The sequence below is a fragment of the Mesocricetus auratus genome, unplaced genomic scaffold, assembly GCF_017639785.1.
Source record: "Mesocricetus auratus isolate SY011 unplaced genomic scaffold, BCM_Maur_2.0 Super-Scaffold_100009, whole genome shotgun sequence".
In the NCBI taxonomy this organism is placed as follows: domain Eukaryota; kingdom Metazoa; phylum Chordata; class Mammalia; order Rodentia; family Cricetidae; genus Mesocricetus; species Mesocricetus auratus.
In genome coordinates, this window is record NW_024429193.1 from 13,107,319 (window position 1) to 13,127,948 (window position 20,630).

General features: G+C 46.7%; 1 protein-coding gene across 2 annotated transcripts in view; it reads right to left on the reverse strand.

Annotated features, from left to right (window-relative positions):
- Ddah1 (dimethylarginine dimethylaminohydrolase 1) overlaps positions 1–20,630 on the reverse strand; it is a 124,756-nt gene that overhangs the window by 83,525 nt on the left and 20,601 nt on the right. The window contains exon 1 of one of the 2 annotated variants that reach the window (XM_040751645.1): positions 14,011–14,209. The exons of the other annotated variant lie outside the window; for it this stretch is intronic. The gene's annotated coding sequence lies outside the window, so the exon portion shown is untranslated. Of the gene's footprint in view, positions 1–14,010; positions 14,210–20,630 lie in introns of those variants that run through there. 2 annotated transcript variants of the gene reach the window in all.

Consider the following 20,630-nt stretch of genomic DNA (forward strand, 5'->3'; position numbering starts at 1 on the left):
ATTCTAATCCACTGCTGAATGGATCTGTAAACTCCCTTATTTCCACCATCTGCTACTCCCCACAGCATTGGAACCTCGGATCAACGCTACATCCCACTGTTCAATAGTTGCCTCTGCCTCTAACCTGAGGGCTTTTCCTCATTTCCAAAGTTACCTAGGTCAACAGTTCCATCCACCCCCCCCTTAAGTTGTTGCATGCATTGTAATAGAAAAACAATGTTTAATAACTCTGGTTTTCATTGGGAACTCTTGAATGCTTTTTTAGTTTGCATACATTAGTACGTCTGTTTGCATCTTTTCTGCGGTGCTGTGAAGTGCTGTAGGTAATTGCAAACTCATGCTATCACATAACCGTCACAGAAACGCCATGTAAGCCAGTTTCACCGTCCCACCAAACGCCCGGCGCTTCACCTACACACTCTCCGTCCCAATCACTGCTCCTTTTGTGTTGCTGGGGCTTTGTGTCTTCCAAACTGCCATATAGCAGGGATCATGGTATCTAGCCTTTTCAGATGGATTTATTTCAGTTACCAAGGCATATTAAAGATTTGCTTTCATCTTACGCAAATTACTGCTCATTTCTTCTTACGGCTAAAAGATGTCCCTTGTACGAGTGCACATAGTTATTATATTTCTTTATGTTCCGAATATCTCACTGCTTCTAGGTTTGGGTGATTATGTCTATGCTACCGTATATAATTAAATGCCAACATTTGTGTGGACATACATTTTCAGTTTAAAATGGCCAAGGACATAGTTGCTGGACTGTATGGTAACACTGCTGAGGGTGACAGAGAAGCTACCAAAGTGGCTGTGGCATTTTACATTCCTAGTAGCAGCAAGGGTTCCTCATTTCATATGCTTGCCAATCAGATGATAGCAATGCTTTTCCATTTTAAGCATCTTATTAGACAAGTTATGTCCTCATTTTAATTTGTTAATAACAAATGTCACTGAATATCTTTTTGTATTTTTTATTTCCATTTGTATGTTTTGTTTATGGACAAACCATACAATTTTCTTATTGTTGAGCTTTGATGTTTTCTTATTTTGTTTTTTGAGATAAAATTTCTATGTAACCCTGGCTATCCCAGAACTTGCTTTGTAGACCAGGCTGGTCTTGAATTCACAGAGAGGTCTGCCTTCCACTGTCTCCCACATGCTGGGACTAGAGGTGTGCACCACCAGGCTCACCCTCATTGATGAGTTTTAAGAGTTCTTTGATGCCGGGCGGTGGTGGCACATGCCTTTAATGCCAGCACTCGGGAGGCAGAGGCAGGCGGATCTCTTGAGTTCGAGGCCCGGCTGGACCGACAGCCTCCAAAACAATACAGAGAAACCCTGTCTCGTAAAACCAAAAACCAAAAAAACAAAACAAAACAAAACAAAAAAAGTTCTTTGACTACACTGTATAGAAATCATCTACTGGGCATGTGTTCTACAAATATTTTAACTCCATCTGTGGCTTATCTTTTATTCATTTAACAGAAACCAGTCACATAGGCACCCTTATCTCAAACCCACAGCCGTTAGCTTTGTGAATGTTCCCTCGTTGCCTAACCTGCCTGCCTATGGGTCTTGTTATGATAGCCCAAGAAGACTAACATAAGAGGCTTTTTAGAAACCCTTGTCAAAGATCAGCTCACTATACTTGTATGGCTTTAGTTTTACATGATTTTTCTAGATTAAAAGTTCCAGTCTTCATTGCTGGTATAGAAGTGGTTGACTTTGCGTATGAATAGCATACCCTGAGACATTGCTACAATTCTTTTTCAGTTTTTGAAAGTTGTCTGTGTGTGTGTGTGTACTCGTGTATGAATGTCAATCCTCTGAAATTTTCCCATATAGGAAAGCATGTCATTTTAAAACAAAGAGCAGTTTAGTTTTTCTTCCTTCTCAATATATATACTTTTCATATTATTTTCTTGTCTTATTACACTAGCTAGGACTTGCAGGACCTACTCCCAGTCTTAAAGAGCAAATATTTAGCTTGCTACCATTAGTTATGTATTTGCTGTAGGGATTTGGTATATGTCTTTTTTTAAAGGAATTTTATCACATTTTATTGTTGTTCTTGTGCTCAGAGGCGGGTGGATGGTGTGCCTGCTACATGGCAGAGTGGAGGTCAGAGGGCAACTTGCAAGGCTTGGCTCTCTCCTTCAACCATGTGGGTCCTAGGAGATGGCATCCAGGTTTGCAGCCGCCTTTACCCTCTCAGCCACCTTGCTGTCCACTTGCTGGAAGTTCTTTTTGTTTGTTTGTTTTCCGAGACAGAGCTTCTCTGTGGCTTTGGAGGCTCTTGTAGACCAGGCTGGTCTCGAACTCACAGAGATCCGCCTGCCTCTGCCTCCCGAGTGCTGGGATTAAAGGCGTGTGCCACCAACGCCCGGCTCACCTGGAAGTTTTTTTATCTAGTCCAGGAGGCTGGGGCATTTGCTTGCTTTGCTGTCATTTGTTTTAATTGTGAACAGGTGTTTCCTCACATGGTTTTTCCTTTACAGGTTGATATGAATGTAAGAGTTTTTTCTTTTTTGCCTATTGATTTGGAAGATTATATTTATATTCAAGTACTGAATTAGCCTTTTATACCTGGAATAAATGCTACTAGTCATGGTATATACTTGGTTTATATATCAGTTTGCTAGTATTTACAGGGCTTTAAAAATTATTCGTTTATTGCCAGGCAATGGTGGCACACACCTTTAATCCCAGCACTTGGGAGGCAGAGGCAGGCCGATCTCTGTGAGTTTGAGGTCAGCCTGGTCTACAGAGTGAGTTTCAGGATAGCCAGGGTTGTTATAGAGAGAAACTCTGTTTGGAAAAAACAAAAAGAAAGTATTCATTTATTTCATGCCCCAGTGTATGTATGTGTACCACATGTATGCAGGAGCTTGAGGTGATTAGGAGCAGGCATCAGATCTCCCGGAACTGGAGTTACAGGCAGTTGTGAGCTGGCAAGTGAGGGTTTGGGAACTGAACCCAGGTCCTGCGTAAGAGCGACGGCACTCTTAACCAGTGAGCATCACTCCAGCCCCGAGGGTAATGCGAAGTCAACACTCATAAGAAGCGCTGGCCTTACGGCTTTTCTTACAGTGTCTTTATCTGCTCAGTATTAGGGTAGCCGTGGCTTTGTAGGGCAAGTTAGCCTGTGTTCTCTCTGCCTGTTTTATGGAAGAGACCATGGAGAACTGCTATCATTCCTTTCTTTAAATGTTTCGTAGATAGCCGGGCATTGGTAGCACACGCCTTTAATCCTAGCATTCCGGAGGCAGAAGCAGGCGGATCTCTGTGAGTTCAAGGCCAGCCTGGTCTACAGAGCGAGTCCCAGGACAGCCTACAAAACAATACAGAGAAACCCTGTCTCAAAAAACAAAAAACAAAACAAAAAAATGTTTGGTAGAATCCAACAATACAAGCAAGTTGGCTTGATGCCTTCCACTTCTAAGATTCCTAATTACATTGTGATGGAGAAGGCACAGGACTGTAAAACTGAGATGAAACAGAAGTATGACTTTACAGCAGGTATACAGTCAACATTTGTGCACAGGTACAGAGTAAGGTGTTACCAGTCAACACTTGGTGTAGGGAAGGGGTTCTGGGTGGGTGCTTACTTTCCTTCTTAGCCAGTATCTCTGTCTTCTCAAACAGAAAATGGACAGCACCATCAGCTTACATTTTAGCCAGTGTGGGTGTGTATTACAAAGCATCATGTAAGTTTGTGAGTTCCTAAAAGACTTCACAAAGGGATATGTAAAACTTCTCTAATGGAAATATCTAAGCGTTGAGATCTAAATTAAAAATTTTTTGTCTTTCCAATTTTCTCTGGTGATTACATATTTATTAGGTTTATTACCATACAAACGTTTTAAAGTGGAGAGGAATAACTGCTGGGTTTCCTTCGTAGAGTGTCAACATAAAACAAGAAGAAAATATAAACACACAGGACATTAGTTACGTAAATAATGAAAATGATCATTCATTTGCTTACTGCCACGGGCTGCAGGAGACAATGTATGGCTCTCGTGCTGAAATATTTATGTGTGCTCTGCTAAGAGGCTCTCAATATTTCAATTATTGAGGTCACGCAGTCCCATTTTTAAATGCAGCCTTCCTTTGCAGTTCATTTTCAGGTGAGCTGTCAAGTCGTATCAACGGCTGGCTGTAATTAGGTGCTACATTTCACACCGCGGTTCTTTCATGTTGGAACTAAATCTCACTTCAGAATTGTAGCTTTAGATTTTCACTTTCGAAGACAATCCATCACTTTTTAAAAAATATTATCACTCTTCTCTTTCTACAAGCTACAAATCTTCTTTGGGCTCTAGGCAGGGAGAATGCGCAGCTCATTGGAAAAGGGGGCGTAAGGGCCTGGGTTCAGCCTCCAGTGCCCAAAAGAAGAGAGGAGAGAGAGGCAGGGGAGGGGTAAGAGAGGGGAGAGAAAGGGGGGAGGGAAGAGGGAGGAGAGGCAGGGAGGGGGAGGATAAGAGGGAGAACAAGAGAGAAAATGAATGTGCTTTCTTCCTGTAAGGCCCAGTCCCAGCCTCTAAAGATACAGCACCTCTCAGACATGTGTATTTCTTTGGTGGTAAATGGCGTTATACTTTCCTAGTTTATAATGAGACTGTCAAAAAAAAAACCCCACAAACTCTTAGACATACTACAGAGTGCGGTGCGTGTGTGCGTGTGTGTGTGCGTGCGTGTGAGCGTGCGCACGCGTACAGGTATGAACTCCCTCATCCACTCCTGGGTATGCAGAGGCCAGGAGAGGACAGCAGGCACACTATGCTATCTCTCTCATTGAACCTGGAGCTAAGCTCACAGCAGCATCCACAGAGACCCTCCTGACTCTGCCCACAGCCGTGCTGGCGTGTGCGGCTGCTGGGATCTGACTCACCAAAGCAATGACTCCTTTTTGTTGTTGTCTGAGACAGAGTTTCTCTGTGTAGCGTTGGCCATCCTGGAACTCGATCTGTAGAACAGGCTGGTCTCAAACAGAGATCCACCTGCCTCTGCCTCCCAAGTTCTGGAATTAACAGTGTGCGCCACCAACCTCCTGGCCCAGCAAGGATTCTTAACCAGTAGGAAAATTAGAGTATTCAATTAAACAATTAAACAATCATGTTCAAAGCCTGGTCACCACCAATACACAAGATTCTAAATCCTGTGGAAGACTTTCTAACAGTCACGTGTGTCTTCATCCTCTATCTCATGTCTTTGTGTCTACCCTGTCCTTTGTCCCTTTGGGGCAAACATGTTTCCACTGTGCTGAGAGCTTGGTCTTGTGCCTTTCACCTCCACGCTTAACTTAAATTTTCCTTTTAGGGCATGCGTGCTTACATTCACACACACACACACACACACACACACACACACACACACACACACACACACAGAGCTAATAAATACAAAATAAATTTAAAATAGTCACCATCATCCTCAGTATTACATACACATTTCCACAATTTTTTCCTTTTCCTATTTCTTATCACTGCAGAACGAAGACTTCGGTCACAGCATTCTATGTGACAGTGCTGAGCCTCAATTTCCGTTACGAAAGTGGAGGTAACATCTGCCTGCCGCTCCAGAACTGGAATACACATCAAATGAAACGATGCTCGTGAAAGTGTTTTGTAAGGTATCGAGGGCTACAAAGATGGACAGCATCGTACCAGTCCCTGGCATCGAGCCTCGCCGTCTAGGGCCCCTCAGTACGAGTTCACTGAACCACTAGCTCACTGCCCCGGGCCGGCACAGGCCCTAGGCCGGCAGGGCAAGCCGCATTGGAGGCTGACCACCGCCGAGCATGTCACTTGGACACTGTCTGCTTCCTGCAGATTGCCTGCCTGTGAGCTACTGTGGTGTGGCGGGAATGGTGCCTCATGTCTGTAGGTCTAGCACCCCGGAAGTGGAAGCAGGAAAACCAAGAGTTCAAAGCCAGCTGGGGTAACACAGGAACTCCAGGCCAGCCTCAGCTTAGAGACTCAGCCTGAAAGACAAGAAACAGAAACAAACCAACACCAGCAAAAAAAAAAAAAAAAAAAATGATTCTCGGGTTATTTTTATTTATTGATAGATTGAGTCAGGGTGCTAGGATTACAGGTCTCTGTCACCGCACCCTGTTTATCTGAGATCTTAAAAGTCTTTTAAAAAATACTACATTTTCCTGGCATGCTAAGACTAAAACTTCTAAAGTTCCTTATTGAGTCAAGGGTTAGCTTCATCCAAATTCCTTGTCTGATGGTGGCTTGGAGAGGTAAGCAACCCCCAAAACCAGTGAGAATCAGTACCTACCTCCTGCTGTTTCTCCTTTAACCCTATGTGCCTCGTGCAGAAGAGGCCTGGGATCCCAACAGACACACAACTTAGCCCCGCAGCATATAAATATCTCATCTTCTGTTTCCCGTGGGGCTTCTATTTTACCTTATTTCCCCCTTGGTGCCGGGGGTAGGGAGAAGGGAAGAGAAGAGACTAGAGAAGGGGCATCCTGAAAAACCTCTCCATTTTCTGGAAAAACCAGTGTTCCATGTGTGCTGCTGCTTCGTGTCTGTGCCCAGGAGCCTGTGTGGAAAGGACAAGCCGGCCACTGGACTTTGTTTACGGTTTTTACGCCAACTGGTAACTGGTTCATATGGTAGCTTGGATTCAAGCAAGACTTTACAGCCCCATGCTCTCAATATAGACATGGCATGTGCAAAACGCTTGTGTGCTGCCAGGCTCTGCAGAGCCAGCTTAGAGGGACAGACCGGGACAGGCATCTGTCTCCTGCCTTGATCACTAAACTGGGTGTGTTTATGTGACTGTCAACCGCTCTGGGAAAACACAGAAACACGCATAATATTGTGCCATCACCGTGAGAAGAGAGAGCAGAGGAGAAGGGTGTCACAACAGGGCCTCTGCTGGCTGAGCCTGTTTTCACACCCATTCCACCTTGTAAACACTCGGGTGTTTGCAGAAGAACTGTCCTCAGAAACATCACAAGGTGGTGGGGGGCGGGGGCGGGGAGGGTGGTGCTGTTCTGGTTTTTCAGATGTCAGACACCCAACACTGAGACAGGAGGAGACACGTATAGTTGAGGTACATTGATAGCACCCACCCTTATCCCAGCCTTACAGCTAAGGCGCTAACCAGCTGACTCAGCTGCACTGACTTAGCTATTTTCACTAGAACCCAAGCAGCCAGCACTCAGCGCCCTCTGGGCTACCCACCTGCTTGAATCCAAGCCTTGGAGTCAAAGCTCAGGAGAGCAACACAGTTGCATGTGCGGGATTCTGGTTGGACGCCAGGGCCACTTAACAAGCATAAGGTTGTGTCCAAGGTCAGTGAACTGACACCTGAGAAGGCAGTGGGAATGGCCTGTTCTCCACCAGCTTCCTGCATCAGACTCAAGGCCAGGAGCCCCAGACGGCACAGAGAGCCAGCAGGGTGTCTGTTTACCCATGCTGGGCCGGGCACAGTCCAGACCTTTCCCTCAGGATGATCGAGCATGTCAGCTCGAGAGGACCAGAGCCCGTGCTGGGCTGCAATTTCTGGTGAAGCTTTCTCCTATGAAGTATGGATGATAAGAGAGGGGACTGCAGCCATAGGGCTAGAGACAGCCATACAGGGAAGAGAAGCGGAGGGTTGGAAGCCTACGGCTGTACACAAGAGGGCTAGGAAAGCCGGGAGGGCTAGTGGCGACGGGAGGGTTTCCAGACCCGCTAAGGACAGCAGTACAAAGCAGGCTGCTGGGCAAACATTTACTTCCTTGTGTGACAGTGAGAAGACAATAAAACAAACACACACACACACACACACACACACACACACACACACACACACACACACACACACACACACACACCTGGGGCCTGGAGGGGTAAACCTGTTCCTTAAGCTGAAACTCTCCCATGTCTCACAACCAGAAGTCTGTCCCTTGCTCCCTCCCCCACTGCCATCTTAGTTCCACCTCTGCTGCTGTGACAAATGCTCTGACAGAGACAACTTAGGGGAGGAAGGAGTTTGCTTATGATTCCAGGTCACAGTTCGTCGCAGTGTCAACAATTTATAAACATCATACGCACAGCAAAGAGCAGAAAAAACATCATGCTTGCCCAGACTTAGTCAGCCCTTGGGTTCTAGGACCCCTAAACAGGGAATGGTGCTGCCCACAGTGGACCGAGCCTTCTCATATCCATCAACAAAGATATGTCCCCAGGTCTCGTCCTAGGGAATTCTAGGCTGTGTCCAGTTGACACTCAGTCCTAACCAGCATCCTCCTATTGAAGGGAGCAGTATTTGCTACAAGATCGTGATCTCAGTACAAAGGAGATTTATTTGCCCCAGAGTGTCAAAGGACTGCCTCTGGATAGAGATGAGACAGATGCATTCCATAGGAAACCCCGTTAGGATGAGGTGCTTAGTTTTAATTAGGCATGTAAATTAGATGAGCCAAAGGGAGGCCTTTGATTTCTGGACTTCAATTCTTTGGTAGCTGGATCTGAGCAGTTAGTCTCCGGAGGAGGAAGTAGTCAAATAAGGGAATAGACCTTGGATAGGCTTTAGGAATGTAAGCTAATGGAATGGAAGAGAAGGGTAAGGCCTGCCAGAGTCATGTTTGCTAGGCTTGGGCTGCTGAGTCCCTCCACCCGCACAGTGTCAGAAACACCCCATAGGTTCTCCCTCAAGCAGGGATACACATTACCCTTTGACCTATTACAGGGGATCAGTTACTCCATCTGAACACAGTCAACATTCTGTGTCGAAGCAATAGTCGTTAAATGCATTTATCTATCAGTTTTACAGCCCGGTGGGAAGAGACCAACCAAACTAGATGGGGAACAGGCCAAACTAGATGGGGCCATGGGCCTTCTGTTCCTCCCATGGGCTTGCCTTGGGCATCAGCGTGGGAGGTCACTCTCAGAGAGGATACACTTTCCCAGAACCCTGCACTTACATTATGCCTCCAACCCCAGCAGACAGCAACACGTTCACTCAGAAGTGACATCATTTGTAATTCCCATTCAAGTGCCTGTGGAGGAGCCTCGGAGCCGTGAGGTGACTGCAGTTTTAGAACGCCTCACAGGTGTATGTGGGATGTGGGAAATCCTACACACCGCCGCCTCTTAAACTATAGGTCACATGACTGAACGCGAGGGTCATGAAAGGTTTGGCAGCAGTAAGATGTTCCTGAGCACTAGAAGCCCAAAACCGTTTAAAATCAGGCAGTAGATGAACTTGAGGTATTTCTGTCACTCACCCGTGTTGCATCAAGCTGAATTCACCCCAGCCACGGTTAGGAGGGCACAGCATGCATGCTTTGCTGCATGCACGCCATCTCTGCCTGTAGCACCACAAACCCTGCATGAGACGCCGTGACGAGGGTTCAAGACTATCGTAAGGTATGAACTGAGGCATTTCTACCAAGCATGTGAAGCTCTCTGCTCTCATAGAAGTCCAACAGCTAAATTGTGCGAAAACAAAGACTTTTGATAATTTCTTATTATTTCTCAGTATGTCAGGAACAAATTAGCACACCCACGGACTACATTATGTCAGAATTTTTTATCTTAAAAATTGCTGTTTGAGTTTGACAGAACTTTCAGCAATTCCCGAAGTGGCCCTAGACATACTTCTGCTGTTCTGTACAGCGCATTCATGTGAAGCAGTGGTCTCAACACTGTTGATTATAAAATCAAAACATCAATCAGCCTGGAAAACATTGACTCTGTTTTGCCCTGCAGGGTCAAATATTCAGCCAAGATTTATTTCTTTATGTAAAAACAGCAAGCACCACTATTTCATTAGTATGCAAACCTGCTTTCCCCTTCCATGAATGGTAAAATTACATGTATGCCAAAGGCCTATTTTAAAGTAAATGTATGTGTGCATGCATATGTATGCACACACGTATGTGAGTGTGCTCACTTGCCTGTGGACCTGTGGAAGCCAGAGGCCAATCTCAGCTCTCTTTCTGTCACTCCCCACTGTTTTTTGAGACAGGGTCTCTCACTGAACCTGGATCTTGTTGGTTGAAGCAGGCTGGCAGGCCAGGGAGCCCCCAAGACCCGAATATCTCTGAACCGCCAGCACTCTGGTTACAAGAGCACTCCAGCATGCCCAGTGTTTATGCGAGTGCTAGGATCCAAGTTCATGTCCTTATGTTTGTGCACCAAGCATTTCTAGTCACTGGTCCAGCTCCCCCCAGACTAAATCTTCTCGGGATTTAGGAATGGTTCAGTGGGTAATGGTGCCTGCTGTCCAGGCTGATGCCTGAGTTTGATCCGCTGGATCCACATGGCAGAAAGAGAGAACTGATTTCCACAAGTTGTCCTGTGACCTCCACCTGCTCTGTGGCTTGGACATGCCCACACGGGGACACACACACACACACACACACACACACACACACACACACACACACACACACTAACAAACACTAACTTTCTTACCATTTATTATCAGTAAACATCACACGGCTGGACTGAGCAGCAGGCTCCTTTAGAATCTCTTCACCTCCCCCTTTCCTTTCCATGGGCTAACTAACAAAGCATGCCCCGGCTAACACGTGCACACAGAAGACTCCTCCCGGAATCGTGACTCTGCCATGTCTAAGCTGTAGAACACAGAGGGAACCCAAATCCTGCTGTTCTGGGTGCTTCTGAATATGATTTGATCTACTTGATTTTTGTGTGGATTATTCATGGCCAGGTTTTACTCAGAGTGAATTCAATGCTGCCTAAGATGAAGAAGGAACATTACATCTCCGAACAGCACAATCCAATTGCTCTCAGGAAATGCAGTTACTTTAATATCATTGAAAACCAAACATAATTAAGAATGTGAATCTTCCCAGCAAAACATCATGTGACATAGTCCAGAAAGCAATCTAAACGCCTGTTAGTTGAGTTGATGGTTTGGCTTATCCAAGTTACTTCAAATATTTAAAGTATCACTGTTAATTCAACTGCTATTCAAATGTTTAATGTGTAATGCATTTATTTAGAAAAGTGACGATTTTTCACATTAATTCTGGCATTTTAGCATCTTTGTTTTTGTTTTGTTTGGTTGTCTTGTTTTTCCAGAGTCTCACTATGTGGCTCTGGCTGTCCTGGAACTCGCTCTGTAGACCAGCATGACCTCAAACTCCCAGAGATTTGCCTGCCTATGCTTACTAAGTGCAGGGATTTAAGGCGAGCACCACTACGCCCAACTACATTGTAGCATCTTGAAGACATGGTGTGGTGAAAGAGAATTAGAAGCAAGATGGAACTGAGGCTTAGACTGATGCCAAAACACTGAAACAAAACAGACCTGGGTCCTGATATCTCCCTCTCATCCCAAACAATTCGCATACGCAGAGCATTGGGTTTGCTTTGCTTTCCTCTGTGTGACTCAGCAGTGCAGTGCCAAGAGGAGACTGAACACTGTGAGGAGACTGAACACTGTGAGGACACTGAACACTGTGAGGAGACTGAACACTGTGAGGAGACAGAACACTGTGGGGAGGAGACTGAACACTGTGAGGACACTGAACACTGTGAGGACACTGAACACTGTGAGGAGGAGACTGAACACTGTGAGGAGGAGACTGAACACTGAGGAGACTGAACACTGTGAGGAGACTGAACACTGTGGGGAGGAGACTGAACACTGTGGGGAGGAGACTGAACACTGTGGGGAGGACACTGAACACTGTGAGGACACTGAACACTGTGAGGACACTGAACACTGTGAGGACACTGAACACTGTGAGGAGATTGAACACTGTGAGGAGACTGAACACTGTGAGGAGACTGAACACTGTGAGGACAATGAACACTGTGAGGACAATGAACACTGTGAGGACAATGAACACTGTGAGGACAATGAACACTGTGAGGACAATGAACACTGTGAGGAGGAGACTGAACACTGTGAGGAGACTGAACACTGTGAGGAGACTGAACACTGTCAGGACACTGAACACTGTGAGGAGGAGACTGAACACTGTGAGGAGGAGACTGAACACTGTGAGGACACTGAACACTGTGAGGAGGAGATTGAACACTGTGAGGACACTGAACACTGTGAGGACACTGAACACTGTGAGGAGACTGAACACTGTGGGGAGGAGACTGAACACTGTGGGGAGGAGACTGAACACTGTGGGGAGGAGACTGAACACTGTGAGGAGACTGAACACTGTCAGGACACTGAACACTGTCAGGACACTGAACACTGTGAGGAGACTGAACACTGTGGGGAGGAGACTGAACACTGTGAGGACACTGAACACTGTCAGGACACTGAACACTGTGAGGAGACTGAACACTGTCAGGACACTGAACACTGTCAGGACACTGAACACTGTGAGGAGGAGACTGAACACTGTGAGGACACTGAACACTGTGAGGACACTGAACACTGTGGAACTGGTAAGGGGATTGGAGCCCAGAGCCAGAGGATGGGACTTCAGAAGAGCAAGTGGACTTGGCTGAGCAGTGGGAGGCTTTCCTCCAACTCTGAAATGGGATCTACCTCCTCTCAGCGACTTCAGGAACATACACCGCCTCATTTATCTTATGGAAAGCCCTGCTTTAATGCTAAACAACACTGGCCACTTGAATCTTATACATTGAATATACATACAGTCTAGGGACATATCTGGGGAAAGTTTCCTAGTATTCCATTTTCAAGACGTTTCTAAGTGTCATCATCAATCTTACAACTGAGCAAATAAAATGTGTATAAATTTTCAGTTCAAAAAATTGAGGAAATATCTTAAAATCCCTTAGTTCTATATCCCGTACCATCCATTTGTAAGAACATTAGAACCCCTTGTCCTCTTTCATAAAAACAAAAGTCAACAACAAATTAACAACCACTCAATGGAATTCACACAGATGTGTTATTTGAAGTCCAAACTATATGAATTACAGAGACCTTGAAGAAAAACTCAAATGTGACAAATAAAATATTTCACTACTCCTAATTTAGCTAATTAACAGACCACATGTGTAAAATATTTTTGACATTTGATTTTGTAGAAAAGAAACACACATAATTCTCGCGTGTTGCTTGTTATTTAGGTACAATGTAGCATTTGAACAAAATAACAAATCATTTTACAGAATTTTACTAATCAAGCTCCTGTCACATTTATGGAGTCACGGTGGGCTGTGAGACGTCATTGGAGCAATTGGTTTTCCACTGTGATTTCTCTCCCTGTCCCACACGGCTTCCTTCACGCCGTATCATACTAAGGACACAGCTTGGCTTTCATGGTTGAATTTTTTGCTATGGATTTTTTTACATGATATTCGGGTATTTCAAGTCATATATTTGGGGAGAAATAAAGACCACATTAAATACAACTTCATCTAGCTAAGCTTGGTAGCACATGCTTGCAACCCTGGCACTTGGGGAGGCTGAGAGACTAGAGGGTATTTCAAGCCTGAGGCCATCTTGGATTACCTACAAGAAACTATCTCAAAAAAAAATCCAACGCTGTTTAAACAAACAGTCCAGAGGGCGCCCAGAGGCAGTGTAGGTAGAAAGCGAGCCCATAACACAGGCAGGCACTTCACCCATCAGACAAGAGCCATGACCCACAGAAAGGCAATGCCATGAGGAGCTAGGGAAACACAAATTAAAGCCACGGTGAGCTCGCACTGTAAACATGCTAGAGCAGTTGCAATACAAAATACTAGCACGGGTCAGGCATGACACAGGGTGCCTAGATTCCTGCTACTCGGTGGTGGAGGCAGGAGGATCAGGAGTTTAGCGTCATCCTCAGCTATATAGTGAGTTCTAGGTGAGCTTGGACTACATAAGCTTCTGTCTCAAACAAGACACACACACACACACACACACACACACACACACACACACACAAAAACAACCTTGATGATAATGTGAACAACTGAATCATTAATTCATTGCCGTGAGAGAGAAAGTGGCAAAACTTGCCTTGGAAAAGCTTGGCAGTTTCTTTGATGAAATATCCCCCAATGAAAGTAATACAACTATCTTTAGAAATAACTCAGCACTCACCTCATTTTAGATGTTACCATTCCCACCTATGCCGGCTCTTTTTAGATCTACCTGTTATGGTGGGAGCCTATTCATTTCTGTAGCTGAGACACAATATCACGACCATAAGCAACTCAGAGGAGAAAGGGTTTGTTGTAGCTTACAGTTCCAGGCTTGGATTAGGGAAGTCACAATGGAAGGAGCCTGAAGCAGCTAGTTGAGGGCACACCTGCAGTCAGTCAGTCAGGAGCAGAGAGAAACCAACACACGCGTCAGCTAGCGAGAGCACACCTGAAGTCAGTCAGTCAGGAGCAGAGAGAAACCAACACACTCGTCAGCTAGCGAGAGCACACCTGAAGTCAGTCAGTCAGGAGCAGAGAGAAACCAACACACGCATGCTCACTTGCTTTCGAGGGCCTGCTTTGGTTTCTCCACTTTCAGGCAGCCCAGGACCCTTGCCTAGGGAATGGTGCCTCTCACTGTGACCCTTGCCTAGGGAATGGTGCCTCTCACTGTGACCCTTGCCTAGGGAATGGTGCCTCTCACTGTGAGCTGGGTCTTCTCATATCCGAAGTCAATCCCCCAGACGTGCTCACAGGCAACTCAAATTAGACAATCGCTCATTACCCCAGGTAATTAATTCATGGTTGTGTCAAGTTGACAATTAAAGCTAACACCCCCACAGCCATTTCTCTCAGTCATAGTTCTCACCACGGTTACAACCGTCGCCACCCCCATCCTCTTCCTCCTCCCCTTCCCCCTCCCGCTCCCTCCTCTCTGTAAACCCTCGGCTACAGTGAAGCACCTTGCACACTGTCTCAACCATGGAGCTGGCTGGACAACACAAGCCACTATCATTATGAGCGGAGTGGAAACAGTGCGAGCCTTTGCCCGACTGCCGCTCACTTTCCGGTCAGCCGGTTAAGCTTGAATACTGACTCTCGCTGCTTCTGCAGATGCCAGACTAGAAGTCCATCCTTTCTTCAGCAAGCTTCATGTGAGGCTGAGAAACACTGTTCATTCCCACTCCAGGCTTCTGACATCTCCAGGGTATTCTTGCTCAGTGTTACTCCTTTCATTACTAAAGAGGCTTTGGTTGAGACCCACTGGGCAAGTTCTCCACTGCCTCTCTCGTAAAATACTTTCAACATCAGCAAGGGAATGGAGGCAACTCAGTCCTTCCTCCTGCAGCTACAGCCTAGGTCTGACTATCGATCCCAATGCTTCCCCTGAGTTCAATTCAATTATAAAAACATATTCATGGCATCTCACCAAGGTAACCTGAGCCCTGGAGGCTCCTGTGAGCCAAACACAAACAGGAAGTGCAAACCCGCAGACTTCTGTTTGAATTCTCTTGTTACGTGTGCCACCTTCAGACACATGAGAAAGCATTTGTCTTCCAGCAATACCATGCGAAAGAAAGCTTTTTTTTTTTTTAAGCAGCTGGAAGCTTTACTATGCTAAGACAGTACGAGCAGGTAACAAGAAATGACTGTTGGGGTATCAAGGATGGATGGGAATCGGACGACTCATTCAGAATAGAACTTACCACATTCTAGTCTACAATCTTGGCCAGATTAATCTCTTAAAGCTTCAACTTTGCTTCTGCAAGTACAGATATTAATGTACACCTCTGGGGATTAGGATAAAATATGGTGAGTGTTTCGCACAGCCAAGCATCCCTAAGTGGTCGCAGTCAACGGCATCCGAACCTTGTAACCCAGCACCGCACTAAGTCCCTGCTGCAGCCCTTGGTGCAGGCGCTCTACAGACAGCTGCTTCTGCACAGGCTGCGTGGCACGGTGTCTCTTGTTCACATCTGATGCAAGGATTCCAAATGAAGAGCTCAGGGCCATGCACATACCCCTCAAATCAAGCTCTACGTCTGAAAGTCAGAAGATGCACTTGGCTGGTTCCTGCATAGGCCACAATGCAGTTTATAACACGATTACGGCATGGAGTCACTGGCGACCACATCACAGAATAAATCTTGTAGATTATTTTCACTTGGAGAGCACAATGAAAATAGGATGTTTGACAAGACAGAGGCTATTCCAGACAATAATTTCTTTCCCTAGCCCATAGAGCAGCTCTCCCTGCTAACCCTCAAAGCATTAAGAAGCTCTTAGCTTTTAGACGTGTTTCCGTGCACACGAGGGAAAGTAAGACAGTAAGGGATGCGTGCAAACACGGAAATACCGGGCTCTACTGTACAGTGTGTTGAAGTCACCGGCGCAGCCAGACAGGGAATGTCCTGCTTGATTCTGGCCACCTCTCTCTTCTTCCCAGAGGCAGAGCCGACTTCTCTTTTATGCTCTGGATCAGCCGTTCCCCAAGCATAATATCCTTAAATTATTTTATTTTTCCTTATGTGTGTATTGCACATATGCATGTGTGTATGCAGGTGCACAGTGCCTGTGTGTACATGTGTAGAGGCTGGAGGAGATGTTGGGTGTCACCCTCTCTCGTTCTCCCATATTCCCTTGAGGCAGGGTTTCTCCCGGGACCTGTTTCTACCAGGCTGCAGGATCCACCCATCTTCTCAGTGCTGGAGCTACAGGCGCTCTCAGCCACACCTGGCTCTTCCCGTGGGTCCTGGGGATCCAAACTGAGACCCTCATGTTTGGGCAGCCCGTGTTTTTAACCACTGAGCCGTCTCTCCAGCCCAGGTTACCTTTTCATTCCTGCTACTCTGATGACTCAGCACTTCCGACAACTTGAGAGTGAGGTGTACTGAAGTAGATAAAGACGCTTTTGACCCTAGGAAAGTTGTGGCGTGGCACCCACAGGAGAGAGAAATGTGAGCACCGTGAAAACGTGCGGTGTGGTAACTCTGGCATTGTGAGCCCCAGAGGTGGCGCAGGCAGTCTGTGGTACTGATGCTGCCATGTGAATGCTACCCATCACTCCAGACTGCACTGCCCCGGGCTGATTAATGGAGCAGGTGAATCCTATTGGCAGGGGAGGAGAGTGTGGAGTGGGAGGGCTGGAAAGTTCTGGGTTTGGGAGCAGAAACGCTATGGCCACACAAGGTATTACTGGCGGGAAGAGGGATCTCCAAAAGTGGGCGAGTTACTGTCGTGGAACAGCAAATGCTACCGAGATCTCCCTCTTTTCTTCACCACTGCCCAGGACCACCCCTGCTGTGTTGAAACTCAGACCGACATCAACAGACGTGCAGCTCCATCTCAGCGCACAGGTGTCACAGTGATTCTCGAGCACAAATCCTCGGCTATGCTTCCCACAGAAGGCAGAGGCTCGGACAGTTTCTCTTGAGTTTCTCCAGTTTTCTCAGCTCACTTCTAACGACAAACAAGGAGAGTGAGGCTGCACAATTCCTGAGGCTGCTTAGGAAAGGCACAACCTGGAGCCACACGGAGGCCACCCAGCGTGTCCCCAGAGAAAGCGAGAGCAAGGCCTAGGCGCTTGCACATGCATGTGGATAGCCAGAAGCCAGAAGAGGCCACTGGATCTGCTGGAGCTGGAGCTGCAGACAGTCTTGTGGTGCCTGACCTTGGAACGGTGCTCTGGTCCTCTGTAAGGACAGAGTGTGCTCTTAGTCACTGAGCCGTTTCTCCAGCCCTAAGAGGTAAGTTTTAAAAGAGCACGTTCAACAGCACAGATTCAGTTCCTAGATCTAACAGGATGATAGTGTTTTAAATACGCAACAGCCTGTGATTCCACCCGAGGAGGCTGCCCTTTCTTGAAAAAAAACGTCTCAAGAGTCTGACGGGGACCTGGATGATTGTCGCCGTGGGCTTTTAGCATCTAGCAACACATGAGAGCTGCCCAGCTGGTTAAGACGTAACATTTTCATTACTCCTCACAGTAATGACTACTGACTATCTGCTGTTTGTGAGCATTAAATAAAGTAAAACAAAATGCGGAAGATTGTTGTGTAATTAAGATCTTTGAAATGTTTTTTATTACGATTGTTTTGAATCAAAAGTACTTTGTTGTTGTTGTTTTTCGAGACAGGGTTTCTCTGTGTAGCACTGGCTGTCCTGGAACTTGCTCTGTACACCAGGTTGGCCTCGTATTCAGAGATTAGCCTGCAGCTGCCTCCCAAATGCTGGGATTAAAGGTGTGCGCCACCACTGCCTGGTTTTTAAAAGTAAAAGTCTGAGGGTGATTTTGTTGTTGTTTATTGTTTTGTTTTTCTTAGTCTGACTTTCTAGTTTCTCTTCTAAAATCTCCATCCTCATGGCTTTTAGACTTCTCTCTCCAGCTTCCCAGAATTCCTCTGAAGTTGATGTGTTTTACCTCGATTGCCTTGTGGACTTACAGGGCTGTAAGCAGAGGCTGGAAAGGACTGAGTGTGAGTTTGTGAACTCTCTCAGAGGTTAATTTCTCATCTCTGACTACACACCGCTGTTCTTTGAAGGGCCTGGAGAATATTAGGTAAAGTCTTTCAAACTTCAACTTTTATAGGTCAGAAACACCCAGGGATTTTGGGTTTTTAATGTAACTTCCTTAGATAAAAGTCAAGTTTCCTTTTCCAACCCGGGAAGTGGATGTCTGTAACACAACATAAATTACACAGTTTCTGAGTTTACTGTCTAGACACCATCAACCTCCTTAACACTACCTTCTCTGTCAAGAGTCTGGGCAGAGCCCAAAAAACCTGATGTCCAACTAAACTCGGAAATATATTTCTTCCAGTGAAAGCTGGCAAGGGTCTGCTGAGCGTGTTTGAAGCCATGGAAAAACAGGACTGGAAAACTGAGAGAGGGAGGGAGCGGAAGAGGGGCAGGAAGAAAGAGAGGGAGAAGAGACAGACAGACAAACTGACAAAGCTCTACAGCACTAGGAGCTGGGAAGGCTTTTGTTTCTCCCCCGGCTTCCCCATAAGGACACGAATCGTCCTGCAGATGAACACCGCCATTTGTAGGGCCCTCACCATGGCAGCCTCCGGAAGACGGAAGAAGGGAGACACATACTCCGGGGGAAAGCAACACTCACACGGAGGTCTACAGCTCCTCCCAGAGCTTAAATTCATCCTTGTACACCGTAGGAATGAGAGGGTCACAAAAGGTGACAAATTCTGCAGGGTTCACATGTAGAGGGGCTGCAGACCCCTCCTAAGGCTGAAGATTCCCCACTGCTCCTCCCCCCCCACACACACACACACGCATGCACGCACTGCTCTCTTCCCAGCTGGCTGAGCGAATACTACAAGACCTTAGTGATGAGGATGGCGGGTGTCATACGCTGTACTGGGCCAGTATCTCATTTCCCACTGAATACCTTTCAGCTCTGTGGTGTCTGCTGCAGAGCAGGGGTCACAGGAAGAGGTCTGTGCTCAATCACACTCGAGAGAGGATTACTTTCTGAAGTTCCACTCGGATGCTTGTGAGGATGTTTTGCTTATAAACTATACTCCATTACTGCAATTCCCCTTCCTTTCATTTCCACAAGAACGGTTCTTCTATTTACACATAAGAAAACCTAGGCTCACGAGGGCTGTGGCCAGCGCCATGTATTCAAAACGAAGCTTAGTAGACACAGGGCTGCTGACCTCAAACCTTCCACTGCTGCTACCACTCTGAAGTTGTCACCTACGTGACAGCCCCCGGGGTGGGCCTGGAGAAGACTGTGACCCCAAACTGTACTGCACACAGTTTGCTCGATTCCTAGAACTCGCTGAGACCTGACTGTGCGCCAAAGGTCGCAGGTGCTGGAGGAAGGCAGCGGAGAGAAGATGAGGGGCGAGCATCGTGCAATCAACCAACCAACCAAAGAAGCAGCGCAGGAAGCAAGTGGGACACGGAGACCGTGGGAGTCTACGAAGGTGACAAACACCTGAGCTATGTTTAGCAGGACGAAGCCAGACATTCCGAAAAACGATTATTATTGTTTCTGTTATCATTGCTGTGGATACGGGTGTGCAGGTAGCTCATGCTGATCTAACCTTGCCATGTATTGGAGGATGGCCTTGAAACCCTGCTCATAGAGCCTCCATCCCCCAAGTGCTGGAAGGGAAGCTGTGAGTCAGTCACTACAATTGGCTAAAGGTACTCTTTCTAGGTCAAGGAAGAAGGGTGTGGTGCGGGTGTGGCCCTATGGTAGAACACCTGCCTAGCATGGGCAGAGAGTTAGGCCCCGTATTCAGTCCCCGGCCCAATGGAAGGGAGGGGAGGAGCTAGGGAGGAGAGGATGGGACAGAGAAGAGAGGAGGAGGAGATGCCGGGGGAGGGGAAAGAGAAGCGGGTTGGTGGTCTGTGCAGTGTTAGCTGTGGACTGGGCATTTAGGAACCTTGATATCCACGGATCTGCAGGCAGACCGTCTGCACCAAATTAGGAGAGACAGTTTGCATCGAATTAGGAGAGATGGTTAACATTAAAAGAACATTTTAGATGCACAGAATAAAGCGGTCCATCTGTCCTCTCCATAGTGAGCGCGATGAGGTGATGCTACATTTTAGAGCCAGACGAACTGACCCCATGGCTAAACGCCATCTGCCACTCTGCCCACCTTCAGCATGAAACCTCCAAGTGACACAAACCAGTAAAGACATCTGGAGCACGCCTACACTTTCTCCCCGCACTCCCTGACTGCAGCTGGTTAGATGTTGACACACTCGCTGAGCTGTCCTGCCTCCACAACTGCTGGTTATCATGACTGAGATGCTTCCAGGAAA